This window comes from Silene latifolia, chromosome 3, assembly GCF_048544455.1.
Source record: "Silene latifolia isolate original U9 population chromosome 3, ASM4854445v1, whole genome shotgun sequence".
Lineage (NCBI taxonomy): Eukaryota > Viridiplantae > Streptophyta > Magnoliopsida > Caryophyllales > Caryophyllaceae > Silene > Silene latifolia.
The window spans coordinates 100,546,057-100,572,536 of NC_133528.1; positions in this window are offsets into that span (position 1 = coordinate 100,546,057).

Genomic DNA, 26,480 nt, shown 5'->3' on the forward strand with positions numbered 1-26,480 from the left:
TATTATACATTTGTAATTAAAATAAAATAAATCTATTATATTACAAAACGGTGATACGAGATCACAATAAATTACAACCGAATCGATATTCCCATACATTTCGGGTAATACCAATTAAAACTAAGGTCATACTAAGTAAAATTACATTATTCAAAATTACATAAAAATTAAAATATGAAAATCATAAATAAAATGCAGCATTATAATATGTATGAACATGCCCAATTTTATGCTAAATCGCCTTTAAGGAGCCAATATCGTATATTAAACGGTTTTTACGGATTTGCGTGATTTAACCTTTTAAAATCACAATAATTACATAAATTCATATTTATGTACAAGTTAATTACCCTAACCATCTTAGGACTCAAAATTAGTCTCCACTAACATTTGACAATAATTAACCTAGATTTCTTAATATTGTTCATGAATGGACCTAAAATACAAAATTATGTCATAAACTTCAAATTAAATCATAAAAATTTCAAATAATTTCAAAATTTGAAATTTAAACTCATGAACATTCTGGAAAAATACCATAACACTCATAATATTCAAAACTTAGGTTAAAAAATTTCGAAAATTTATCGAGAAAAAACAATGTTGCGGTTTATCGGATTTATCAATTATTACCATAAAAATATGAGAAAAATTATTTTTATTAACTTTTCACTTTTATATCTGAAATATATGATAAAATGCAACATGTGATGTTTTTCCTTAGTCATGAAGTATGTTTTAGCATTTTTTACTAATTAAAGTCACTATTTATGTGATTTTTCATCAAAAATTCATAAATCATGCATAAAGACTTAATTATAGCCAAATATTTTACACACATCTTGTAAAATTGTATATGACAACGTACTAAATTTTCATGACCGAAATCGAAATATAACTCATATTAACCTATTTTCCCATTTAAATACGATTTTAACTTGAAAAATCCATATTTCGAGCATAATAACTCATTTTATTTTGAACATTTACAGACCATCATTAGATAATATATGTGAAAACATATCCAAAAACCACTGAAAAATTCGAAGTTTAGCTAATTTTCGTCAAAAAATGACATTTTTATCATAAAAATCACATTTTAATGCCAATATTATATAAAATGAACAATAAAATCCATAAATAAACCAAAATGTCCTAAAAATCACTTAGGACCAGAAACTTTTAACATGCAAGATTATTTCATGATTTATCTTCATAAATCCTAAATAACAAGTTTTATATGTTAATTAAATTAACTCGGAAAAACTAACCCGATCTTGCATGCAACAACCATAATGCTCTGATACCACTTGTAGGAAATCATATTTTAAATATCACATATTTTGGTTTAAAGTTTTAGTCATAAAAACTTAAAGATCTTATGCATGCAAACTTAATAAAAGAGATGGAAAATCGATTTCTCACCATCTTATTTTCGGCTATTTGGGCACCAACAAGATCTCCTACTTGTTAGTTCTTGAGCTATAATGAATATAAGGATGATCCTCCAAAAATCCCAAAGTAGAGATTCTCCTCTTGATAACACCCAAGATTATCCCTTATCCCCACTAAATAATATGTGCTAGATATTTGTTTAGTAGTTTACCTTAAAATTGATTACTAATACTCATATATTACACTAATAATATTAGTAATTTGATTGAACAATTTTGATTGAATCTTCTCATATTTTAGATGAAGATTAAAGAGTAGAGAGAATAATGCATAAACTTTTGCATGTGATATATTAGAATGAAAAATAAGAGAACTAATTCTCTTCATATGATGGAGGGTTCACGGTTGGAGTATCAAAAATAGGGCATCTACTTTTCTCTTTTTGTCTTCACAAGAAATAGACGTGTAAGATGTGTAAGAGTAGGTGTAAGGCTAGTTGTAGGTAGGCATCATCATGCCATTTTATCAAATAAAATAAAACAACCAAAACCCACTAATACTCCCTCCATATTTTGGTCCATCCTCCATAAAATGGCCAACCATTTTATTTTGTCAATTTGTCACTTGTCACACAATATGTCACATGTAGTATGATACATGTTATTAATTAATTTAATGCATATTTATCACATAAATATCATTTTATAAATTAATTAAATTACATAAAACAAATTGACTAGTGATACTTGATCACATAAATAAAATTGGTCATTTAATTATAATTCGCAACATTTTGTAATTATAATTAACCATTCATTCTTATCTCTATTGTTTCTCAAACAATAAACAATTTTAGTAACACGACATTTCAATTACTAAAATGAATTTTATTTAATCCCATTACAATAAGATATCAATATTCTCTCTCACAAATAAATTGTTCAATTTTAACTTGTATCGTCATACAATTAATCAACTTTACAGATAAGGACATCATCCTTTAGGTGTGACCTTAAGGGATCAACTGACCACCACCGTCCCACGACAGTAACGTCAAACTCTAGCAAGCCAATCGTTACTGATTAATGTTGATCAGTTGACTATAAAATGAATCATCCTTTACGTATTCTTAAAATGAGATTTAAACAGGTGATCAATATGATCGACAATTGTGATCGCATTATTGTCGGAGGACACATATTCCAACAACTACGACCTTCGTAAATGGGGTCAAATGGGCATATTTTGGGTTATGATGGTTGTGGCTAGTCGAAGGGAATAAGCTCGATAGGAATTGTCCACCCCTTGTCAGGGTTATAACAATATCTCAGGGCCACTCGAGGAGTAATGAACTGGAAATGCGTGGCCACGCTCGGAAGATATCTATGGTAGATAAATCCGGTCAATCAGTTATTCTCCAGATCGAGGAAATCACTCTTGATATGATCACTTGCAAGTACGACCTGAAAGACACCTTGCATTAAGTGGGAGATAGTAATAGGACAAGATAATTGGTGACGCACACTTGTCGAGGACAAGTGGGAGATTGTTGGAATATGTGTCCTCCGACAATAATACGATCACAACTGTCGATCACGATGATCACATGTTTAAGTCTCATTTTAAGAATACATGTGGGAAGTAATATTTTACTGTCAACTGGTCCACACATATCGGTAATGATTGGTGACTAGAGTTTGACATTACGTCGCAAATGCGACGGTGGTGATCAGTTGATCCCCTTAGGTCATACCTAAAGGGTAACACTCTTAATTGATTATTTAATTGATCGTATGACGATACGAGTTAATTAAATTACTTAAAATTGACGGATGATTTTGGAAGTAATATTTACGTATCTCATTGTAATTTGATTAAATAAGATACGGTCTAAGTAATCGAATTGTTTTATTACTTAGATGAAATTATTGTTTACGAAAACAATTAAAACTGAATGAATAATTTATTATAAATACAAGATGTTGTGATTTATAATTGGTAAACCGTTTTGGTACAAGTAATTGTGAATTACTAAGTCGATTTTGTACATGACGTATTTTTATTAATACGTTGATTTTTAATATGTTAAAAATGCATGACAATTTTACATGACTTGTGACATGTGACAAATTGATAAATTGACAAAGGTAAAATGGAACCCATTTTATCTAATATAGACCGAAATATGGGAGGGAGTATAATGTTTAATTTGTGTTAAATTAAGTGGAGAGCATAATGATTATAACTAGCTTATAGCCATGCAAGCCTAGTTTTTGTTGAGAAGAAGACTTGCCCATGCATTGGCTCACTCCTCCTCTCCTCTCCTCTCTCCCCACCGGTTTTCCAAGAGCAATATAGAGAGTTTTTCTCTATCATTATTCATAAACACTTTACATAATATTTCTAGTGTAAGAAATACAAAACTCTCTAAGAAAAACTAGAGAAATAAATACTCCAAAATTCTTCTTCTCTTGGCCGAAAATCCAAGAGGACAAAACAATAATTTTGGGTCAATTTTTTAGTTAAATTAATATTGTTCTAGTATTAATAATATTAATTTTTAAGAGGTTATCTTGGGTATAATTCCTTGGGAGGGATTCTAAGCTTGAATCCTTCGTTCATCCAATATTAGGAAACTAAAGAACAAGTGAGTAGGAGAACTCATTTGTGCCCATATATCCGAAATCTCAATGTAAGGATGACGATTTCTTCTCTATATTTATTTATGTTTACATGCATAAGATCTAAATTAATTTTATGACTAAATTAAATTGAAACATATATGAATATGTTGAGTATAATGAGATATATATTTCTAACAGCTGAACCACGAGCTCTTTGCTATACTTTGATTTCTTCAACTGCTGCCCACTTAATTGTTTGACTAATATTCAATGAGTTGGTCCCATTGTAATGAATTCATACCTAACTCATTTTCATATTCTCATTCTCATTAAATTGAATAATTAAAACATTATAAATATCATAACTCATTTTAATATAGGAAATATTATTATTATTATTATTATTATTATTATTATTATTATTATTATTATTATTATTATTATTATTATTATTATTATTATTATTATTATTATTATTATTATTATTATTATTATTATTATTATTATTATAATTAAAACATTCTCCACATTATTTTTTATATAATATTTTGAAGATAATGATATAAACTCTTAAGAACTCTCTAAGACAATAGTTAAGAGACTCAAAAGATTTTGCGTTGATAAATAAATAAATTCCAAGGATGCCTTCTATTTATAATCATATAATCTCCCCATTTTATGCTAATCTTTCGATGTGGGACAATTTTATTATTTATATATGTTTAATGTGGAACATATAACATACTAAGAAGTATATAATCTTAAATATGTGCAAATAATATGAAATCCGTACTCTAATGATACCATTTTGTACCACGAATCTAATTATACTATCTTCATAATTTTTCTAACGATAATTTTTTCTTCAAATGAAATGTAAAAATATTTATATAAAAAAATAGAAAAATCACTTGAATATAATTTAGGAAATATATATTATAATAATTAAAAGATTTTTTACTTTATTTTTTATATCAAAAAAATATTATTTATGTTACTTTCCTAAATTTATTTTGATGATGTGGATAACTTAGAATCACTCAAGAAAAGCCTCTTTTATAAATATACTAGATTTAATGCCCGTGCGATGCACGAGCCACTTGTAGTATTCTGTCTCTTGAACCACCGTTGGAACGCCAAGTTATAAACTAACAACTACAAATGTCAACTCGCTTCTACAATGAGGCTCGAAGCGAATTCCAATTTTAAAATGACTAAATTACTCATCCTAATACATTTCTAATTCACTTAAAACTTTAACACACGATCATACCAAGAAGTAAACCTATTTTTCTATAATGAAATACGGTAGATTGTTCATAATTCTAAAGGTCAGATTATATCTCATGTCAATATTATGATATTTATCTAATGTAAATTGTAACTACATTCTTACCAAATGCTTTCATGATTTGGCTTGTTTAGTTGGCGTTGTATGAAAAAGTTACAATAACCAACCGCACTACCACACTCTAAATTTAGAAGCAAATACCCTTTGTGCCCTTAAATTAGCTCTGACAACTTGTTCAAATGAAAAGACTTAAGAAGAATAATTAGGATAATTATAATTATAATGTTGATATATAGGACACACTATATAAATATAATATAAAATAAATAAATAAAATTCAAATCCTCTATTGGGGAAGGAGATCAGGAATAACCAAAAAAAAAAAAATTAGTTGGGTATATAGAATAAATAACACAAATTCTCACTTTAAATGGACACTGATGCGTGTATTTTATATAAGGTTTTTACCTCATTTTTACACGCATTTCTGTACTATTTATGTAGCATCTAGCTACAAATACCCCCGAATATTCTACTTTGGTTCGTTTTATGTAATTTGCAGGAATTAACCAAAGAGGAGCTAAATCGAGCCTTAATTCGTCCCGTTTGCATGCATTTATGGAGAACGAGGAGCCAGAGCTTGGAAATCTAACACTTGGAAGACGTGTGAGCTGGTTTCGGGAGGTGTTTCAATGTCTAACGTACCTAAACAGCTCGATCGACTAGTTTTATAGTCGATCGAATGCTTTATATATTGAAAGTTGCTCGATCGAGTGGTTCGAGTGTTCAAACGAGAAGACATTGCAAGGGGTACTCGATCGAGTGGTTTATTTCCACTCGATCGAGAGGTTTGATGCTAAGTTGCTCGATCGAGTGTTTATAACTACTCGATCGAGTGGTTTAGCCTACTTTAGATTATTTTCCCCCTAATTTCGTATGGGCTTTTGTAATTAGTCCATAGGTTAGGTTTAGGAGAGGATTTTCGTATGTTAAAAGAACACTAAAGTGCGTAACTCCTCTCATGCACTTTTACTCTATCTTTGGCTACTGTTTCTTGGATTTTGCTCTTCTTTTACTCTCTTGCTACTCGAATTCCGATTTGTATTGGTATTATTATTCTTCCTTAATCCCTTAATCGTTACTATTGTTTTGCTATTTCTCTTTATTGCTTTCAGCATTACTCTATTCAATCTTATTTAGCCTCGTTAGTATGTTTAATTTCGATTATCTATCTGTTATTATTGTTAACTCGATGATGATGCATAGCTAATTCCTTTTTTCTAAGACTAAAGGGGATCCATGATTATGAAGGGATAGTAATCGTTCTATTAGGTTAATGCTGGTATAGTCTTCATTATTAACTGCTGCATTTATCTGTATATGTTTAATTGAGTCGACGCAATTAGGCATTTATATCTTAGTGAACCTTGACTTGGACCGAAAGGTTGGAAAAGGGGAGACTCGTAGCGAACAATAGAGCATTATAGTTAGGGCAAAAGCTAAGCTATTTGTGCTTTAGGGTGAATTGAGACCGAAAGGAGATATTCACTGCTCCTTAGACCATACTTGCATTGACCTGAGACCTAGATTACTTGACCGAATGAACATGGTGAACCGTCTGTCTTAGCTGCTTTCTCTATCTGCTTGATCCTTTTTCTTTGCTTTATTCTCTTTCTTACTCTCTTAGTTTTAGAACAACACAATTAAAACCCCCAATTTGGTTACCGAGACGAACTTAGACAAAGCTGACATTTTTAGAGCCAGTTGGTTATTTTTGATAGGTATACGACTGCCCTGTCAAATTTTGGCGCCATTGCCGGGGAGGTGGCGCAATTTTGTTGCTTTATTTAAGTTTGTTTCTCGTCTCAAGGAATTTATTCCTTGAGGCTGATCTCATTTCTGCAAAGGTTTCAATTAGTTTTGCAGGTTAATTGTTGCTTTGTAAAGTCTATTTGCCAGAATGCCTAATATAGCCAGCCATTCAGAGCCTAATGTGGATTCGCTTCCAAAAGGTTTCCTATTACCCATTACTGATCAGGGAAGCTTTGGAATCCGCCCATCTTACATACAGCTGGTAGAGAGAAATCTCTTTAGGGGGGGTACCTGAAGAAGATCTATGCAGGCATATAGAGCTGTTTACAGAGTATTGCTCTACCATTCCTCTTTCTGTTGGGGTGACACAGGACAAAGTTAAGGAGCTCTTTTTCCCTTTTCTTTAGCCGATGATGCCCGGGAATGGTTGAGAGATCTAGATAGGGAGGCAGTGGGGTGTAACCGACTGGAGTTCCCTTGCCTTGGCCTTTTACAGGCGATATTTCCCACCGCAGCGCACCAATGCCTTGAGAGCTCAGATTACTTCTTTTGAGCAACTACCTACTGAAGATTTGAATGGGGTGTGGGCGAGGTTCAAGAAGCTTGTCCGTTCTGTGCCTCACCATGGTCTCAAACGTTGGTTCCTTTGCACCCAGTTCTACAACGGGTTATATCGGAACCAAAGAGCTATTCTTGAAAGCGTAGCTCAGGGGAGATTCACAAAGAATGTTGAAGATGACCAAGGGTGGCGTCTCATTGAGGAGATGGCTATTCATGTCTCAGAATATGGAAATCCTCGAGGTAGTGAGCAAGTTAATGGGTTGGCAGCAGCTGCAGTGGAAAGTCCTAGCAAAAGTCTAGGTAATGTGGAGATTACAGAAGCTATAGGCGAGAGTGCACAGGTTTGTTCAATCACTGAGCATGTGGAGCTATGTGGTAAATGTGGCATGGAAGGGCATGACCCTGTTGAGTGTCTGGCAGCTATAGAGCGCGTCCTTGCTTATCAGAAATACAAGCAAGCAGTTCCTTTTTCTCAACTTTATGAAGAGATGAAGAATGTTTCTACCCTTTCTACGCCGGCACCGCAACTGGTTTCTCCACCTGCAAATCAGGAAATTGCCGAACTGAAATCCTTGATGTTAACCATAACACAACAGTTTGGTGAGAAGTGCAATAGGAAAGAAACTGTCATAGTGGAATTGAGAGAACAAGTCGCGCAGTTAACACTCGCGAAAGACCAAGCCAACCTTCTACCGACATGTAATCCAGTTAGTGCAACGAATCTCCAAGTTGGCCTTACTCATGAGGGGTCAAAAGTACCAGAAGACGGGGTTTTGATAGCTGAAGATACCCCGGAAGATGATATGGATGAGTTTTTGGACGAAATCCTTGCTGCGTGTGGTCCAGACACTCGATCGAGTGAAAACTCTACTCGATCGAGTGAAATAATTCATCCCATCACTCGATCGAGTGATAATTATGGTCGATCGAGTAGTACCCAAATTGATGATGGTCGATCTAGTGATATTCTTACTCGATCGAGTAACTTTGCTGAAGAAATCACTCGATCGAGTGATAAAAATGCTCGACCGAGTAAGCCTGAAAAAGAGATCACTCGATCGAGTGATAATTATAGTCGATCGAGCATTTCCCAACATGAAAGCACTCGATCGAGTGGTAAAAGTACTCGATCGAGTACCAGAAGCGGCGGAGATCCTATTTTACTATCTAATTCCGCTACCGTGTCATCTTCCCCTGCTATGGAGACGTCACGCATTGATAAAGGTAAAGAGAAAGTCGCGGGTCCATTCATTGCTACCAGAGTGCCCTTCCCAGGTCGTCTGAAGGACGCGAAGATCGAGCGACAGTACGGTAAGTTTGTGGACGTTGTGAAGAACCTCCAGGTAACTGTCCCTTTTACCGAACTTGTTACCCAGGTACCTACCTACGCTAAGTTTATGAAAGATATTGTGACACGTAAGAGAGATTTAAGTGAATTTGAGACAGTTTCATTTAGGGGTGAGCAAGTTTAGGTCCGGACCGGAAAAATGGACCGGACCGGACCATTTGGTCTGGACCAAACCCGGACCGAATTTTTTAGGTCCGGTCCTCGGTCCTCATTTTTTGAGTTTTCGGTCTTCGGTCCGGTCCGGACCAAACCCGGATATTTTAGGTCCGGACCAAATGGACCGAATTTTATGTTTCTAAAGACTATCATTAGAATATCATAAACTAAATTACCATTTTATCTTCGGAAGACATTATAAATTAATATTGAGTATTTTTTTCTCAAAAACAATCGTCTAATTATTCATCGACATTTAATTTAGTGAAACTTAAATGTAATTATCATACACGAAATAGTGAAAGAATTAGTTCTAGGTCCATTTCGGTCTAAAACCGGACCGGACCGAATATTTCGGGTTTGGTCCGGTCCAAGACCGAAAGTTTTAGGTTTGGTCTTCGGTCCACAAAAAAATTATTTTCGGTCTTCGGTCCGGTCCGGTCCGGTCTTGGACCGATGCTCAGCCCTAGTTTCATTTATGGAAGAGTCTAGCAATTTACTTTTAAATAAGGCTCCACCTAAAATAAAAGACCCGGGTAGCTTCTCTATTACTTGTATTATAGGCAATGTGGTTATTGATAAGGCTCTTTGTGATTTAGGAGCCAGCGTCAGTGTCATGCCCCTATCTGTCTGCAAGAAACTGAACATGAGTCATCTTAAAGTGACTAACATTACCTTCTGAGATGGTGATAGATCTCGTTAGGAGACCCTTAGGTGTCTTAGAGGACGTGCTGTGAAAATAGGCAAGCTCTTTATCCCGTGGATTTCATTGTTTTAGATATAGGCGAGGACACCCGGACCCCAATTATCTTAGGAAGACCATTCCTTTGTATGCATTTGGGCCGTTATTGATGTCAAACAAGGGCGTTTGACTCTTGCAGTAGGGGATGACGCGATCACTTTCAGTCTGCCTAGTACTTTGGCTCGACCAATGATAGAGGATACTTGTTATTCAGTTGATATTATTGACGAGTCTATTTATGACTTCTGGTCGGGTTCTTTCATGAAGGACCCACTAGAAGCTCTTATGCTTTTTGATGAGTGTGCAGATAGCCCAGATGACGATGACGCTGTGTTGGATTTGCTTATAGATGATTTAGATGAGCGTGAATTCATCGACGCTGAGGGAGAGCAAGTGGAACAGATGATTAGCACTCTTTGCTCCATTGAGGTAAAGGTACCGGAGCGTAAGCCTCTTCCTTCTCATCTAAACTATGTTTTCTTAGACGATACTGGGCAATATCCAGTCATTGTTAGTGCTAAGCTTGATAATGATCAGCTGACTTCCTTGTTAGCTGTGCTTAAGAAAAACAGGAAAGCATTGGGTTATTCATTGGACGATATCAAGGGGATTAGTCCCGATATTTGTATGCACAGGATTGAGCTGGAGGAAGATCACAAACCTTGCAGACAGGGTCAGCGCAGATTGAACCAGAAGATGCAGGATGTTGTGATGGCTGAGGTAATGAAGCTGCTCGACGCAGTGTTGCAGCGCTGCATTGAGGTTAATCTTGTGCTTAACTGGAAGAAGTGCCATTTCATGGTCAACGAGGGAGTTGTCTTAGGGCACTTAGTTTCTAATAGGGGAATAGAAGTTGATAAAGCAAAGGTGGAAGTGATTCAGCAATTACCGCCTCCTGTTAATGTTAAGGGGGTGAGGAGTTTCCTTGGCCACACCGGCTTTTATCGCCGATTTATCAAGGATTTCTAAAAAATTGCTAAACCACTTACACAGCTGCTACTTAAGGATGCCCCTTTTGTGTTTAATGATGAGTGTCTTTCTGCTTTCCACAGGTTAAAGCAGGCTTTAGTCTCTGCGCCGATCATACAGCCTCCCGACTGGGACTTGCCGTTTGAGATAATGTGTGATGCCAGTGACTATGCACTAGGAGCGGTGCTAGGCCAACGGAAAGACAAAGCTTTAAATGCTATCTACTATGCGAGCCGAACTCTGGATGAGGCTCAAGTGAAGTACTCTACCACTGAAAAAGAGCTGCTAGTTGTAGTTTATGCCTTAGAGAAGTTTCGTTCTTATTTGGTTGGGTCAGAAGTTACTGTTTTTACTGACCATGCAGCTTTGAGGCATCTCCTTGCTAAGAAGGAGGCTAAACCACGGCTATTGAGATGGATACTCCTTCTTCAGGAGTCTGATTTGCAGATTAAGGATAAGAAAGGAGCTGAGAACGTTGTAGCTGATCATCTGTCGCGACAGGAAGGGGAAGATTCTCTACCTATTGATGACTCTTTCCCTGACGATACTTTATTTGCTGTTTTATCATCTATTGTTAACCAAGAGCCTTGGTATGCAGATATAGCTAACTTCGTTGTCAGTGGCAAGCTGCCGCCTGACCTTTCTCATCGGGCAGAGGAAGCGTTTTCTGTATAACGCTAAACAGTATTTCTGGGATGATCCTTATTTGTTTAAGGAATGTGCAGACGGTCTCTACAGACGGTGTATTCCACAGTGGGAGGCCAAAGTAGTCCTGGAAGGCTGTCACTCCTCTTCCTATGGTGGTCACCACGGTCCATCGCGCACCGTGGCTAAGGTACTTCAGTCTGGTTTTTACTGGCCTTCTTTGTTTGCTGATGCTAAGTCTTTTGTTTCAGCTTGTGATGCTTGCCAACGATCAGGGAACATTTCAAAGACACATGAGATGCCACAAAATGGTATCTTAGAGGTTGAGGTTTTCTATGTCTGGGGCATTGATTTCCAAGGACCGTTCCCGTCTAGTAAAGGTAACAGGTACATTTTAGTGGCTGTAGATTATGTGTCGAAATGGGTTGAGGCAATTGCCTCACCTCATTGTGATGCCAAGACCGTGATAAAAATGTTTAAAAAGGTCATATTTCCCCGATTTGGTGTCCCTAGGGTCGTCATTAGTGATGGGGGAATGCACTTTAAGGAAAAGAAACTAACTTCTATTCTGTCTAAAGTTGGTGTCCAACACCGGCGTGGTTTAGGGTATCATCCCCAAACTAGTGGTCAGGTTGAGGTCTCTAATCGCGAGTTGAAAGAGATCTTGTCTAAGGTAGTTTCTAAATCACGGAAGTACTGGAGTCTTAAATTAGAAGACACATTATGGGCCTACAGAACTGCCTTTAAGACACCAATTGGTGCATCACCTTATAGGTTAGTTTATGGGAAATCATGTCACTTACCTGTTGAATTGGAATGTAAGGCTTGGTGGGCAATTCGTGAGCTTAACTTTGATCCTAAGTTGTGTGGTCAGAATCGTCTTTTACAGCTAGATGAGTTGGAAGAATTTAGGCTAAATGCCTATGATAGCTCGCGCATTTACAAAGAAAAGATGAAGAGATGGCATGATAAGTGAATTCTACCTCGGGAGTTTCATGTTGGGCAAAAGGTGCTGTTGTTTAATGCCCGATTGCGATTATTTCCTGGCAAGCTGAAGTCCAGGTGGAGTGGTCCTTATACGGTGACAGCAGTTACCAAATTTGGATCCGTGGAGCTCGAAGACTCTGAAGGTAGTAGGTTCAAGGTGAATGGGCAATATGTGAAGCATTATCATGAGGCAAATGAAGCAGACAATCGTGTTGAAGTCTTGTACTTCGACGAGCTTGACGCGCCAGTTAATTGATGCCGAAAAGGTCGTGCGGGACCTCTTAAACCTGTGCTCTCCGGGAGGCAGCCCAGATTGTTTTAATGTATTTTTCTTTAGCTTTATGTTGAACTTTAGACGCTGTTTTTATGCATTCTATGTACTTTCCTTGCTTTAATGCGTGTTTTCCAGGTTAATCCACTCGATTGAGTAGTTTTTCTACTCGATCGAGCGATTTTGGGGTAATATTCACTCGATCGAGTGATATATATACTCGATCGACCAGTTGCATAAACACGTCTACTCGATCGAGCGGTTCTTTTACTCGATCGAGTCCTTCCAGACATCAGTTTACTCGATCGAGCTATTCCAAGCTACTCGATCGAGTATTTACGTCTTCCAGCTGCTACTTTTCGTCTATAAGAGCTACTGCTTGACTTTATTTGGCCTCCCATGTTCATGGTCAGTTTGGGGAGGTCCCTCGTCATGACGTTTTGTAAGTATTTCGACTCCACTGCTCCTTTTCTCTTCAGTTTGCATTTCTTTCCCTATTTTTGTTACAATGAGGGCATTGTACGGTTTAGTTTGGGGAGGTATGCATCCATATCTGTGTCTGCATGTTTTCTTGCATTTTTTCTTGCACGTTTATTTATTTTCGCATGCATTGTCGTTTTTAATTCAAAAAAATCATAAAATTCAAAAATTTTCACGTTTAATTTGAGTCGGAACGTTTGAACTTTGACGCTACATTGAATCCTTACTTTAGCCTTGCATATTCTTGACAATTAGTTGGCATGATTATGTGCATGATCTACGAGTTTTTGTTTCTCTCTTATCTGAACGAATAGACTTGATTCATATATCGGCAAGCTACATTACATTCTGAGGTTAGAGCTATATAAACTGGTGACATTCATGACCGGTTTCATTTAGGATGTGACTAGTACTCTCTTTAAGGCATGTAACATCAATTTGCATAAGCATGAGTCTAGTCTTCTTAATACCTGTATGCATTCGGTCTGTGGATGGTGACACATGTTAGGAGAGGCAGTTCCTTTTATTTCATTCTACCCATGAGCCCCACATAGCTAAATTGCCTTTTTGTCCTATTAGCTACTATCTATAATTTTTCCTACCCTAGCGAGCTAGTGATGAGTAGCTGTTTGGGATGTTTTACTGCAGTTTGGTTATTTTTATCTGATTTCAGAAGATGGTGGATGAATTGAAGGGAATGAAAGAGAAAAAAAGATGAATGAAAAAAATGAAGTGAAAAGAGAAAAAAAAAGAGAACGAAAAAGATGGAAATAAGAAAAAGAAGAAAAAGAAAGAAAAATCATGTGCGAAGAAAAATGAGAAATTGTATAATGATTTTCACTCCCATGTCTTACTTATATCTTATGGGGAGTTGGCGAGTTTTTGGTATTTCGTGAGTAGAGTGCATGGTAATTGCACCGTTTCGTTTTGTTATATTGAGTACGAAGTTGGGATGCAGTTCAAAATTTGGATCCGTTGTTGCTAGCCTGGCTATTAACTCCACATATCCAAATTCATCTTAGCCCCTTTTTACCCATTACCTCACTTACCCAAATGTAAGTCCTCGGCATGTGTCTTGGTCATTAGTATGGTTGGAATGCTTATGTATGGTTGTAGAGACTTTATTCATGTTAATTGCATGCATGTTCTTATAGGTCGAGTTAGGTGAGTGTCTTTACTTCTTTGTATCTTTCACATATATACTCACCTTGTGCCTAATTTTGAGTGATGAGCGACCCGTGAGAGTCCGATATCTTTTGAGTCTTGCAAGGTCGACGGTTTAGTAAGTTTGAAACATTGATTTAATTCGTTTGCACTTCTCATTTGTCACTTTGTCAGTTATTGCATTAAACTGGTTTTGGTGGGTGATTTGTAGCTGATGCGTTGGTCCCGTTCCACTGTTCATTCTTAGTTGCATTCATAATTTGCTTGGGGACAAGCAAAGGTTTGGTTTGGGGAGATTTGATGCGTGTATTTTATATAAGATTTTTACCTCATTTTTACACGCATTTCTGTACTATTTATGTAGCATCTAGCTCCAAATACCCCCGAATATTCTACTTTGGTTCGTTTTATATAATTTGCAGGAATTAACCAAAGAGGAGCTAAATCGAGCCTTAATTCGTCCCGTTTGCATGCATTTATGGAGAACGAGGAGCCGGAGCTTGGAAATCTAACACTTGGAAGACGTGTGAGCTGGTTTCGGGAGGTGTTTCAATGTCTAACGTACCTAAACAGCTCGATCGACTAGTTTTCTAGTCGATCAAATGCTTTATATATTGAAAGTTGCTCGATCGAGTGGTTCGAGTGTTCAAACGAGAAGACATTGCAAGGGGTACTCGATCGAGTGGTTTATTTCCACTCGATCGAGAGGTTTGATGCTAAGTTGCTCGATCGAGTGGTTTATAACTATTCGATCGAGTGGTTTAGCCTGCTTTAGATTATTTTCCGCCTAATTTCGTATGGGCTTTTGTAATTAGTCCATAGGTTAGGTTTAGGAGAGGATTTTCGTATGTTAAAAGAACACTAAACTGCGTAACTCCTCTCATGCACTTTTACTCTATCTTTGGCTACTGTTTCTTGGATTTTGCTCTTCTTTTACTCTCTTGCTACTCGAATTCCGATTTGTATTGGTATTATTATTCTTCCTTAATCCCTTAATCGTTACTATTGTTTTGCTATTTCTCTTTATTGCTTTCAGCATTACTCTATTCAAGCTTATTTAGCCTCGTTAGTATGTTTAATTTCGATTATCTATTTGTTATTATTGTTAACTCGATGATGATGCATAGCTAATTCCCTTTTGCTAAGACTAAAGGGGATCCATGATTATGAAGGGATAATAATCGTTTTATTAGGTTAATGCTGGTATAGTCTTTGTTGTTAACTGCTGCATTTATCTGTATCTGTTTAATAGTGAAATGGATTTTTAAAATGAAAAAGTTAGTAAAACCCCGTGATTTTCGTTACTAAGTAATTTTCCCCCTTGATACCTTGGCAGCAGGGGTCCGTAATCCACCTAAAGCCAATTTACGATGTCTCCGTCGCTGACGTTCGTCAAGCAGGCCACGTGGATTGGCCAGGGTCTTTGCTGCACCAGGGTTGAAATCTCCTGCCTGTCATTTGCCTTTTATTGATTGTAAAGTAAAGATTTTCTCCTTTTCTTTTCCCAAACGATTGAGAATACCTTTCAAAATCTCTATTGTGCGACTATATTAAAAAAAAGAAAAATAAAGAGTAAGGATGATGAAATTGAAACTATTGAAATTGAGTCGACGCAATTAGGCATTTATATCTCAGTGAACCTTGACCTGGACCGAAAGGTTGGAAAAGGGGAGACTCGTAGCGAAAAATATAGCATTATAGTTAGGGCGAAAGCTAAGCTATTTGTGCTTTAGGGCGAATTGAGACCGAAAGGAGATATTCACTGCTCCTTAGACCATACTTGCATTGACCTGAGACCTAGATTACTTGACCGAATGAACATGGTGAACCGTCTGTCTTAGCTGCTTTCTCTATCTGCTTGATCCTTTTTCTTTGCTTTATTCTCTTTCTTACTCTCTTAGTTTTAGAACAACACAATTAAAACCCCCAATTTGGTGACCGAGACGAACCTAGACAAAGCTGACATTTTCCCATCTCCCTGTGGAGATCGACCCGACTTCCCTAGCTATATTAGTTAGAGCCAGTTGGTTATTTTTGATAGGTATACGACTGCCCTGTCAGACACTATTCGTCTAAAGTTGTAGATGGATAGAGTCTACTCTCACAAAATGAGAGCACGTTCGAAAAAGTTTCGAACTTAGGGGGCGAATAATTTTAGGGGGAACGAACTACTAATTTCATAAGGTCTCCCATATGCATTTTGTGAGAAGACTCCTATCCGTCTACAATTTTAAACGAATAGTGTCCATCTACAATGAGACGGATTGAATAAATAAATAGCAACGGATTTGTTTTCATTATCTCTTAGAACTTTTATTATCGACGGCTTGAAATTAGGATGGTCTTAGGAATTTCAATTTGAGTGGTGATAGGGGAATTGGTGGTGATGATTGGATTACATTTGTATTTATATTCCAAGTCTCCAATCTCCAATTTCATATCTACTTTTTTTATTTGGATTAATGTTAATGGTAAGAATAACTCAAAGTCTCAAACTATATATTTTTTTTTTGCTTTATACGTTTTTTTTTATTTTTATAATAGGTTACTATTATCTCCTATAATTATAAAATTTAAAATAGATTAAATTTTTTTATTAGTATTTCATAAAAGATGTACACTCTGATATTGCTCGAATAATGTTGTGTTTAATGTTGTGTTTGTAGTTGAATAGAGGGAGTACATGTTTGGACCATGCATGTAAACTAACGCGTATAATATGTCGTACATGTAAAATATTAAAGTGTATAATCTAAAATTCATGGAAAAAAAATGTTTAAAATAAGACACATGTTTAAATTACGTATGAAAAACAACAAACTTTTACGGAGTATTATATCCACCAGATCAACTTATTGTAAGGTAATGAATAAGAAACTTATTCAAAGGGAGCATATATATCATTATTATTGTAATCAGGAATATGCATATAAAGATGAACGATCCACCGATTGAGAACTCTTGTATGTAGTTCAGGACATGTAAGTTTATGTACAAAATTTGAGTCTCCTGACATGCGAGTCTTACAAACCTCATCGAGAATTTCTCCATCGCATGAGCAAGGCATCATCCATTAATTAGATCATTGATATTGAAAATTAAAGATAAATTAAAAAGTATTTCATTACTTTTGAAGCCAAAATCACCTGAATAATAATTGGTCGTAACTCCAAAATCATAATATATATATATATATATATATATATATATATATATATATATATAAAATAAAAAGGACTTATTGGAAAAATTATTAGATCACAAATTAAAGTGAAAAAAAAAACGTGATTAATAAACTGATGCTACTCTAGATCCAAATTAGTTAAGATCTATTAAAACTCCATAGAAAGTAACATCATCTACATACATTTGTACACAAAAAAAAAAAATTAAAGAATTTATGCTACTTACATTAAAATTTAAAAGCAATCCTTAGTCGAATAATATATTGATTGCTATATCACCATCGAAATCGTAATATGTGCCAACCTACACATACAATAAATAAGACATGTTAGAAAATTATTTGACAACAACTTAATTCAAAGCAAAAACAAAGTATTAACAAATTAAAGCTATTATGCTACATCAAAATTTAAACACAATGTAAACATGAAGATTCAAATAATTAGAAAACACCACAATAATATCAGAAAACAAAAAATCAGGAACATAAAAATAATTTAATGTGAAACGATAATTAGTAATTTTTTGAATGAAATTGTATGTATATATATACACACACACATTATATTGATTAAGGTAATAGTGTTTGTCTAGGTTTCTATATATTAACATATTAATTAATATTAATTAATTATATTTGTTAGACCATGGAAAAATTAGACATCACGTTCCGTATTTTAGTAGTTGTGGGATACATTTGATTTTTTTTGTATTTACGTCAACTATGGAATACAATAATATCTACATTTTAGTTTAGGATTCCGTATTAATTAATTTATTGTTCCAAATTTCAATAATTATTAATTTAGGTATTATCTCTTATTTTATTGGTCGAAAGTCGTTGAATAAACTTGGACTCTCTGTAATCGCTCGAAAAAAGCTTCCTTTATTAATATAGATAGATATAGATTAAGTTCCTACATCCAATTCGGGTGAATTTGGAAAAAGTGTTTGGTTGCTCATGTAGGAATTAAATTCCATGGGAACTTCATGTTAGCATTGGAAGTTCCTTGGAACTTCTAATTCCTCCATTTTTAAAAAATATGGCAACCAAATAACCCATATTTTAACAAATTATGGAATTTTCCAATTTCTATGTTTTTCAAGTGTCAACCAAACAACCCTTTAGTAACTTGTTATACCCGGTAACCTTAACCTATTATAAGGGGTTGTTTGGTTACCCAGCATAAAACACATGAATTGCAATTCATGTGATTTGTAAAATTGATAGGTTGTTTGTTTGCCCCAAATCACATGAATTGAAGTTCCATAGGAACTCTAATTCCTCCATGATGGGGGAAGTTGCTTACCTAGGTCCCCCTAGGTAAGTGGAAATTCCTATGGAATTCACTTCCCACATTCCAACCAAACATTTTTTTTCCATTTCACATGAATTGCAAAATCATGTGAATTGTAACTTCCTTGGAACTTCAATTCCTCTAGCGAATCAAACGACCCCTAAGTCACCTTTATTTTCTTTATCTAATCTCTTTCTTCTTCATCTGCTTTACTAAATTTATACCAAATCCTACACTTCTCCATCCATCGCCACTTCACCACCAACCCTCGACAGGCACAAATCCAAGGCGACGACTTCTTCGGCCAATAGACAACGCCTGCGGTGATCACCGTCATTACTCCCAAGGTGTCTGCACTGGCCACCACCGCCGTTACTATGATGCGACCCTCTCCGATCACTAAATCGCCACCTACCATTCTGTAACCTTTCTCTCTTTATTTTTTTCTTTCTCTGTAAGATCTCATAATATTAGCAACCATTTTATTATACACATCACACCATTTTTATCTCTCCCCTTTCTTTCTTCACCTTCTCTTTTCTCTTCATCTTTATCAATTTCACCTTTGTATATAGTTTATTAATTAATTTTAGAGTAAATTGATAAACAATACCAATATAAAGACCCTTTTTTATAAACAGTATCAACATAATAAATAATTCGTAAACAGTACCAAAGTAATAACTTTTATCTATAAATAGTACCAAGTCGCCTTTTTACTCCATTTTTTTTCCTACTTTACATGTGCTTTCATCAAATAGAGGGAGTTTGGAAGTGGATGAGTCAAGATTTGTACTTAAATGATGGTTTCTTGCACTTTATATACTAGGTTAAGATGAGATTTTTAGGCGACTTGGTACTATTTATTGATAAAAGTTAATATTTTGGTACTGATTACGAATTATTGATTATGTTGGTACTATTTATAAAAATGGGTCCTTATATTGATACTGTTTATCAATTTACTCTTAATTTTATTGATTAATTACTGTTAGAGTTCGACTTTTTCTTTCAATTGTTCAAGATCGTTGATTCGTTTTTCATCTAGGTACATTTTCATATTGTATGAATACTTTTTTTTTGAAAATTTGTTGATTACTGTTTTTTTTTAGAGTGAAGAAGAAGTGTTTTGGGAGATGGGGATCATCGAAAAACTTGGCCAAGGAATTTTTACCTCCTAATCTTAATGTTGCTTGCAATGTGAATGCATACTGATGAGTCATAAACTCATAATTATATACTTATTTATGCTCCCCCCCTAATTACTTTTGATACGGTTTTCGTGCTATTTTATATTAATTCCATGCGTTTTATGCTAGAATGGCGATACTTCCGCTATTCGGTGTTTAATGCAGGAATGATGCATTTATGGAGTAAAGGAATGAAATGAGCATCGTGGAGTGGACATGAAGGAATACACAGAGCATGGCACAAGAATCTAGAAGAATAAAGGAAGAGAAGTGAAGAGCACAACACGAAGAAAAGAGCTGAAACAGGTTGAATACTCGATCAAGTCCAAGGAAACTCGATCAACTAGGAATGTACTCGATCGAGTGCACCCAGGCTCGATCGAGTACACAACGAGCTGAAGACTTTTGCGCAATTTCCTTAAGTCGGTTATACTTTACTATAAATACCCAATTCGTACCCTACGCCCATTTACATTTTATTTTACCTAGCTACATATAATTTACCCTAGAAAACTTTCTAAAAACTATTAGGTTAGTTCTATTATTATTGTTTTTCGGATCTAAACATTCCTCTATTACGGTACTCTTTAATCTCCCATTAGCTATAAATTCAAGTTCTCGTTTATATTAGTATTTCATCGTTCATCTTATTATGTCTTTAATTATGCCTTTCATTCATCTTATTATTGTTATTCCCTATAGTATGTGATGGGGCATATTCTGCACCGCTGACCAAGTCAACACATTAGACAAGGTCAAAGATATCCACAGCAAGTCAACGACTTGGACAAGCTTGCCGATGCAGCCCATCGGCTCGTCAGCCTGGGTCTCGGCATGGTAACCTACCAGCCGGGACACATATCCGCGTACTCATATCCAAGACCCCTCGGCGGTGGGTCATCAGAGCCCGCCGGCCAGCCATAGGTCCCTCGGCCGAGGGGTAGATCAGTCTTTCCACCTGCTAGCCACTTGGCCACTTGGCCACTACGTGACAAAAGGTGAAGTCTATAAATACTCCTCAACCTTCATTGAGGAAAGGATCGAATCCAGAAATACATAACTTGACCTAAATACACTATTCATCTGGTATAATCTTCCTTATCTCTCTACAATATATTCCTAGCCAATTAGCATACAACTTATACATTTAAGTTTACTGACTTGGGCGTCGGAGTGAGTACGCTTGGCACAAAGCCAAGCCCTCAGTTCGTTCATTGTTGCAGGAGAGGCCGAGAGGAACGATTAAGACCAAAGGAGAATCCAATTCAAGACATCATTCATCAAGCCACGGGTGGTAACTATACTTGCTCTGGAATTACACCCGGAACAATTGGCGCCGTCTGTGGGGAGAGACACTAGAAGCTAGTCACATTCATTCCCAAACAAAAAAAAACAACAAAAACCCACCCAAAAAGCTAAGAAGATGTCAAAAGAACAAGAGGTGTTCGTAACCGACGAGCCCCTCCACCCAGATGATACCTTCAACAATTCTGGAGTCATGCAGCCCTCCGCCGGCGGAGTAATCCAACCGGAGTTCGGGATGCCAATAACACCAGATGCGACGCTGCCCGCCAACCAAGTCACCCTCATGGGACATGTGGTCGACGTGGCGTTGCTAAAGCAAATCTTGGACCTCATCGGTAGGACGTCGGCTCACACTGTCACACCGACAAGAGCGGCGGGACCCGTCCAGGAGACCAGGGCCCAGAACGTGACTCCAAGAGACTTGAACGGAGCACTGGAAGAGGTTGGCCCTGTTGAAACACCGGAGGAGCCCAGAATGCTAGTGATGGACATAAGTCCCGACCGCACTCGCGGGGGGACAGCGTCACCGCAGCAGCCACGAGGCCTGTTGTAAATTTTAAATGAATATGAGAATCGGTTATCGCACATACACTTGTACGGACAAGTGGGAGTTTGTTGGAGCTTGTGTCCTCCAGTTAGTGCGGATAACGTCATTGCACATACACTTGTACGGACAAGTGGGAGCTTGTTGGGGTTGGTGTCCTTAACAGTTAGTGCAAGGACTTACAAACCTCTAAAAGGATCAAAGGGTATACTTTGTATCATAATCAGTTGATCCACGTTTATCAATAACGGTTGGCTTGCTAGATAAGTTTGACGTTATTGTCATACAGATGGCGGTGATCAACTGGTCCCTAAAAGTCACACCTATAGGATACGTTTTGAGTAATGTGACGGTATGGAAATACAGTCACATAGATGCCAATTTTGACTAACCAGTTAGTCCGAGTTATTTGACTAGTAATTAGTCTAATATGGGATGTTGAGATATTATATTTAATACGGATTAAATATCATGTGCTAAAGGCGAACTAACCAGTTAATTCGTAAAATTAAATATAAGCGTTTTATATTTAATTAAATGTATATTGAATATAATTATACAATACTGTTTTGTCGGACATGTATTAATAATTCAACTAACCCGTATTATTAGTTGATGCCTTAATTTCCGATAACCGATAACAGTTTATAATCAGACCGCGTCGTATACACTTAGCAGGTTTTGGACCGGACCATGAGTTTAACTTAAGGAGAAAATGGAAGCCCATTTCCCCCTAAGTCCATTCGGCCAAACCGAATTAGAGGAACAAAAGGAGAGCTCTCTCCTCCCTTCCAACCTAATTCATTTTGCAAAAATAATTAGGGTTTTTGGGAATTGTGCCTCCTAAATTCCGGATCTCTCATCCAACACAAATTCACAAAAACCAATCCCCTCGATATTGCAAGGCAATTAGGGGATTATCTCTAGCACAAGGGCATTACTCGGACATCTTGGGTGCATCGTTTAGGAGGAGATTTGCTTTAATCTCTCATTGCCTTATTGCACTAGGACCGAAGGTTATCTCTACATCTTTATCGTTTCTATATGTTTTTCGTTTTATGACAATATTCACATGTAAATTTTACGTTATAATCCTATAAAGAAAGGGTTTTATACGGATCTAACCCTACAAGTGGTATCAGAGCGAGGCCACGTAATTTTTTATATGTGTTTTTCATCAAACGATTTTTGAATCGATAATTTTTGTCAAAAAATTTGGTGCGGCTGTTTTTTTTATTCGGCACAAATTTTTTTTTGCCCTCGGCAATTTTTAATTGCTGCGTTTTTGGGGAACCGTGTCCATGTACACGGTTTTTTGGTTGAGTTTTTGTTTTGTTTTCATTTCGATCTTTGCATATTGTATTGTAATCGATATTCATTGCAATGTGTTAAAGATCGATCAAAATGATTGCATAAAATTTCGTGTGGCTAAATTTTTTTTGGGAAACCGTGTGGCCTTCATGTACTCGGCCTGTTTTCTGTTTTTTTTTGCATTAATTTGCGTGCCACACAATTTTGTTAGATCGTTCGATCTCTTGTTTTCATGTTGTTCTTAGCGATTTGTTGTTTTAAACGATAATTACAACAATAAGTGAAGAACATGTCAATTGTAATTTTGTTTTAATCCGGATTAGAATAAATTGCAATTGAGATTTTACAAATCGTTTTGTTGTTTGATCACTTGTTTGATCACGTTTTAGCCGTTTAATCTTTTTTTTTTTGGCTTTTAAAAGCTCTCGGCATTTCTGCCGTTTTTAAAAAAAATTTTTTTTTTTTTTTTGGCCCCTGGTACTGTTCACGTACAGCAGTACAGAAGAAAAAAAAAAAAAATTTTTCTGTTTTTTTTTTCGGCCCTTTAATGCATAAAACGTTTTTTTTATGCTCTCGCTTGATTAGTGAAACGGTTCACCCACGTAAAATAAAGTTACATTAACATGATTTATTGTAACGGATTATCTCGGATTAAAATTAACTTGACTGAAGCGGTTTTGTCATGTAATTTTAATTATCTTTGGTGGTTTGGATAAAAATTAAACATAATTACGGAATTATGTCACGAATAATTTTATTTTTAGTTGATGCATTTATTTATCGTTTTGTTGAATGCCTTGAATGCCTTTTATTACGTATTTATTTATTTTTGCAAACGGTTGTAACTTAGTGTGGCCTTAGTAGAACGTGTTACCGTAATGATGGAACACGGTCTTGGTTGTATTTTGAGATCTCGTATCTCCATTTTTATTTCTTTTAATTACAATTTTTATTTAGAATGTAAATAGGTTTATATTTGTAAATTTTAAATTGTAATTCTTGAGAAGACTAAAGATGGAGACCGGATGCTCACTCCCGCTACTTGGATGAAGATGGAACATCAAGACAAGCTTTTCGGGTCCAACGGTGGATTCCAAAGTTGTATTTTGTTCTTTTTACTAGGATAGGCCACACTAGGAAATTTTATTTACGTATTGCATTCTTTTATTTATTTTTCGTAACGATAGTATGCATCATTTTCCGCCTAAAAACCAAACCACCTAATTATTGCATGAAAACTGACACATATAGAGGTCACGAGTTAGTTTTCATTGACATTCGTATGTCACACGATCATGCTAAGCCATCACCTAAATTGATTCATTCACGCAGACGCTAGTTTTTCGTTCACTTAAAATGAATTATAATTAAGTTGATGGGATCTTCCTCGTATAAACCAAAATTGAGAACGGTCTTTATAGGTCAAACTCCAAGGACTCCCTTCTTCGTCGGTAGGCATACTATGACCCCTTCTACGTCGGGTAAATTGGAACCGATTGACTTATTTTATCTCAACACTATGGTCACTCGTACGATCCTGTGACTATGGTGGACTAATAGATAGGATTTACAGAAATCTATCGACCAAGAGTTCTTCCGAAAGAATTAGCTAAACAGTTGGCTTATCAATTTACAGAAATTGAGTCTTGGGATCACTTGTATCTTTCTTGAGGGAGATCAATTATGCAAGTGCGAGAGTCTACATATTTTAAAATGAATTTTAAAATAGACTTAAATCACCTCGATGAGTTGCTTATTTCGTTTTGTTTTTCTTTCTTTTTCGGTGTAGATCACGATTTTAAATCGCTAAACAACAAATGGCTGGTTCAAGTGATAACCCAATGCCAAGTGCCACTTTGGACCGTGAGTCCCGGCCGGATATTCATGAATCGAGATGAATCGGTCTACTCGATCGAAGAATGATGGATCCAACTTCGCGGATCGGGAGGCGGCATTACGGAATGCCGCCGCTGGCCGACGGAAGCTCAAATATCTATTGGAGCCCCTCCCGGCAAACCCAGGTCCCACGGCTAGAGCGCTTTGAAATCACCAAGTTTAATGATTTTCGTATGGAAGCGGGTGCGATTAAAAACGTACTCATTTTTGCAATGGAATCCAATTTGCGGAAACGCTTCATAGCCCATGGTGCAAACAAGATTTTCACCACGCTCACTAAGGAATTCTCGAAAGCACCGAGAATCGTGACCTATGAGCATACCACTCGCTTCTTTGATGCGAGACTCTAGAAGGGCCAACCGGTTAGCCCACACATTCTCAGCATGATTGAGAATGTCGAGAAACCGGAGACCTTTAATCGTAACATCATCGAGAATATTGTTATCGACCGTATTCTTCATTCACTCCACGATGGTTATTCGCAATTTAGAGCGAATTACTATATGAATGATTTGAAGAAAACTCCCCATGAATTGCACTCCCTTCTCGTCGCACCGAGAAGGACATGAAGCTTCGGTGGGAGCATGAAACAGGATGTTCTCGTTGTGTCAAACAAAGGGAAAGGTAAGGGCAAAGCTCATGCAAACCTAGCAGTAGGTAAACCGAAGTTTAAGAAGTCGGGTCCAGGTAAGAGTGGGCCTGGTGAGTCGAACAACTCATCAGGCGCGACAAAGAGCAAAACCGAAAACATGGAATGCCATCACCGCCACAAGATGGGCATTGGAGGCGGACATGTCCTGTTTATCACGAGGACATAAAAGCGGGTCGCGTTAAACCTGTTGGTATGTCTTCTCCTTCTACTTTTATTCATATGATTGAGATTAACCATGCAAGTTACGGAACTTGGGTACTAGATACTGGTTGTGGTTCTCATCTGTGTAATCATGTGCAGGGCCTCCGAAATCTCGAGCCTCTCGTAAAGGGTGAGGTTGACCTGCGTGTTGGGAATGGAGCAAGAGTGGCTGCCATCTCAAAGGGGACATATGTGATCCAGCTTCCTAGCGGATTTGAGTTATCATTATATGATTGCTATTATGTTCCTAGTCTTTCGAAAAACATTATTTCGGTTTTCGCACTTGACAAACTTGGTTTTTCATTTGTAATAGAAAATAATGCTTGCATTTTCTCTTTACACAATATGATTTATGGCAAGGCAGTCTCCTTGAACGGAATTTATGTTTTAGATCAGACGACCGAAATATTACACGTAATGAATAAAAAGTTAAAGGTAGGTGATAAAGATCA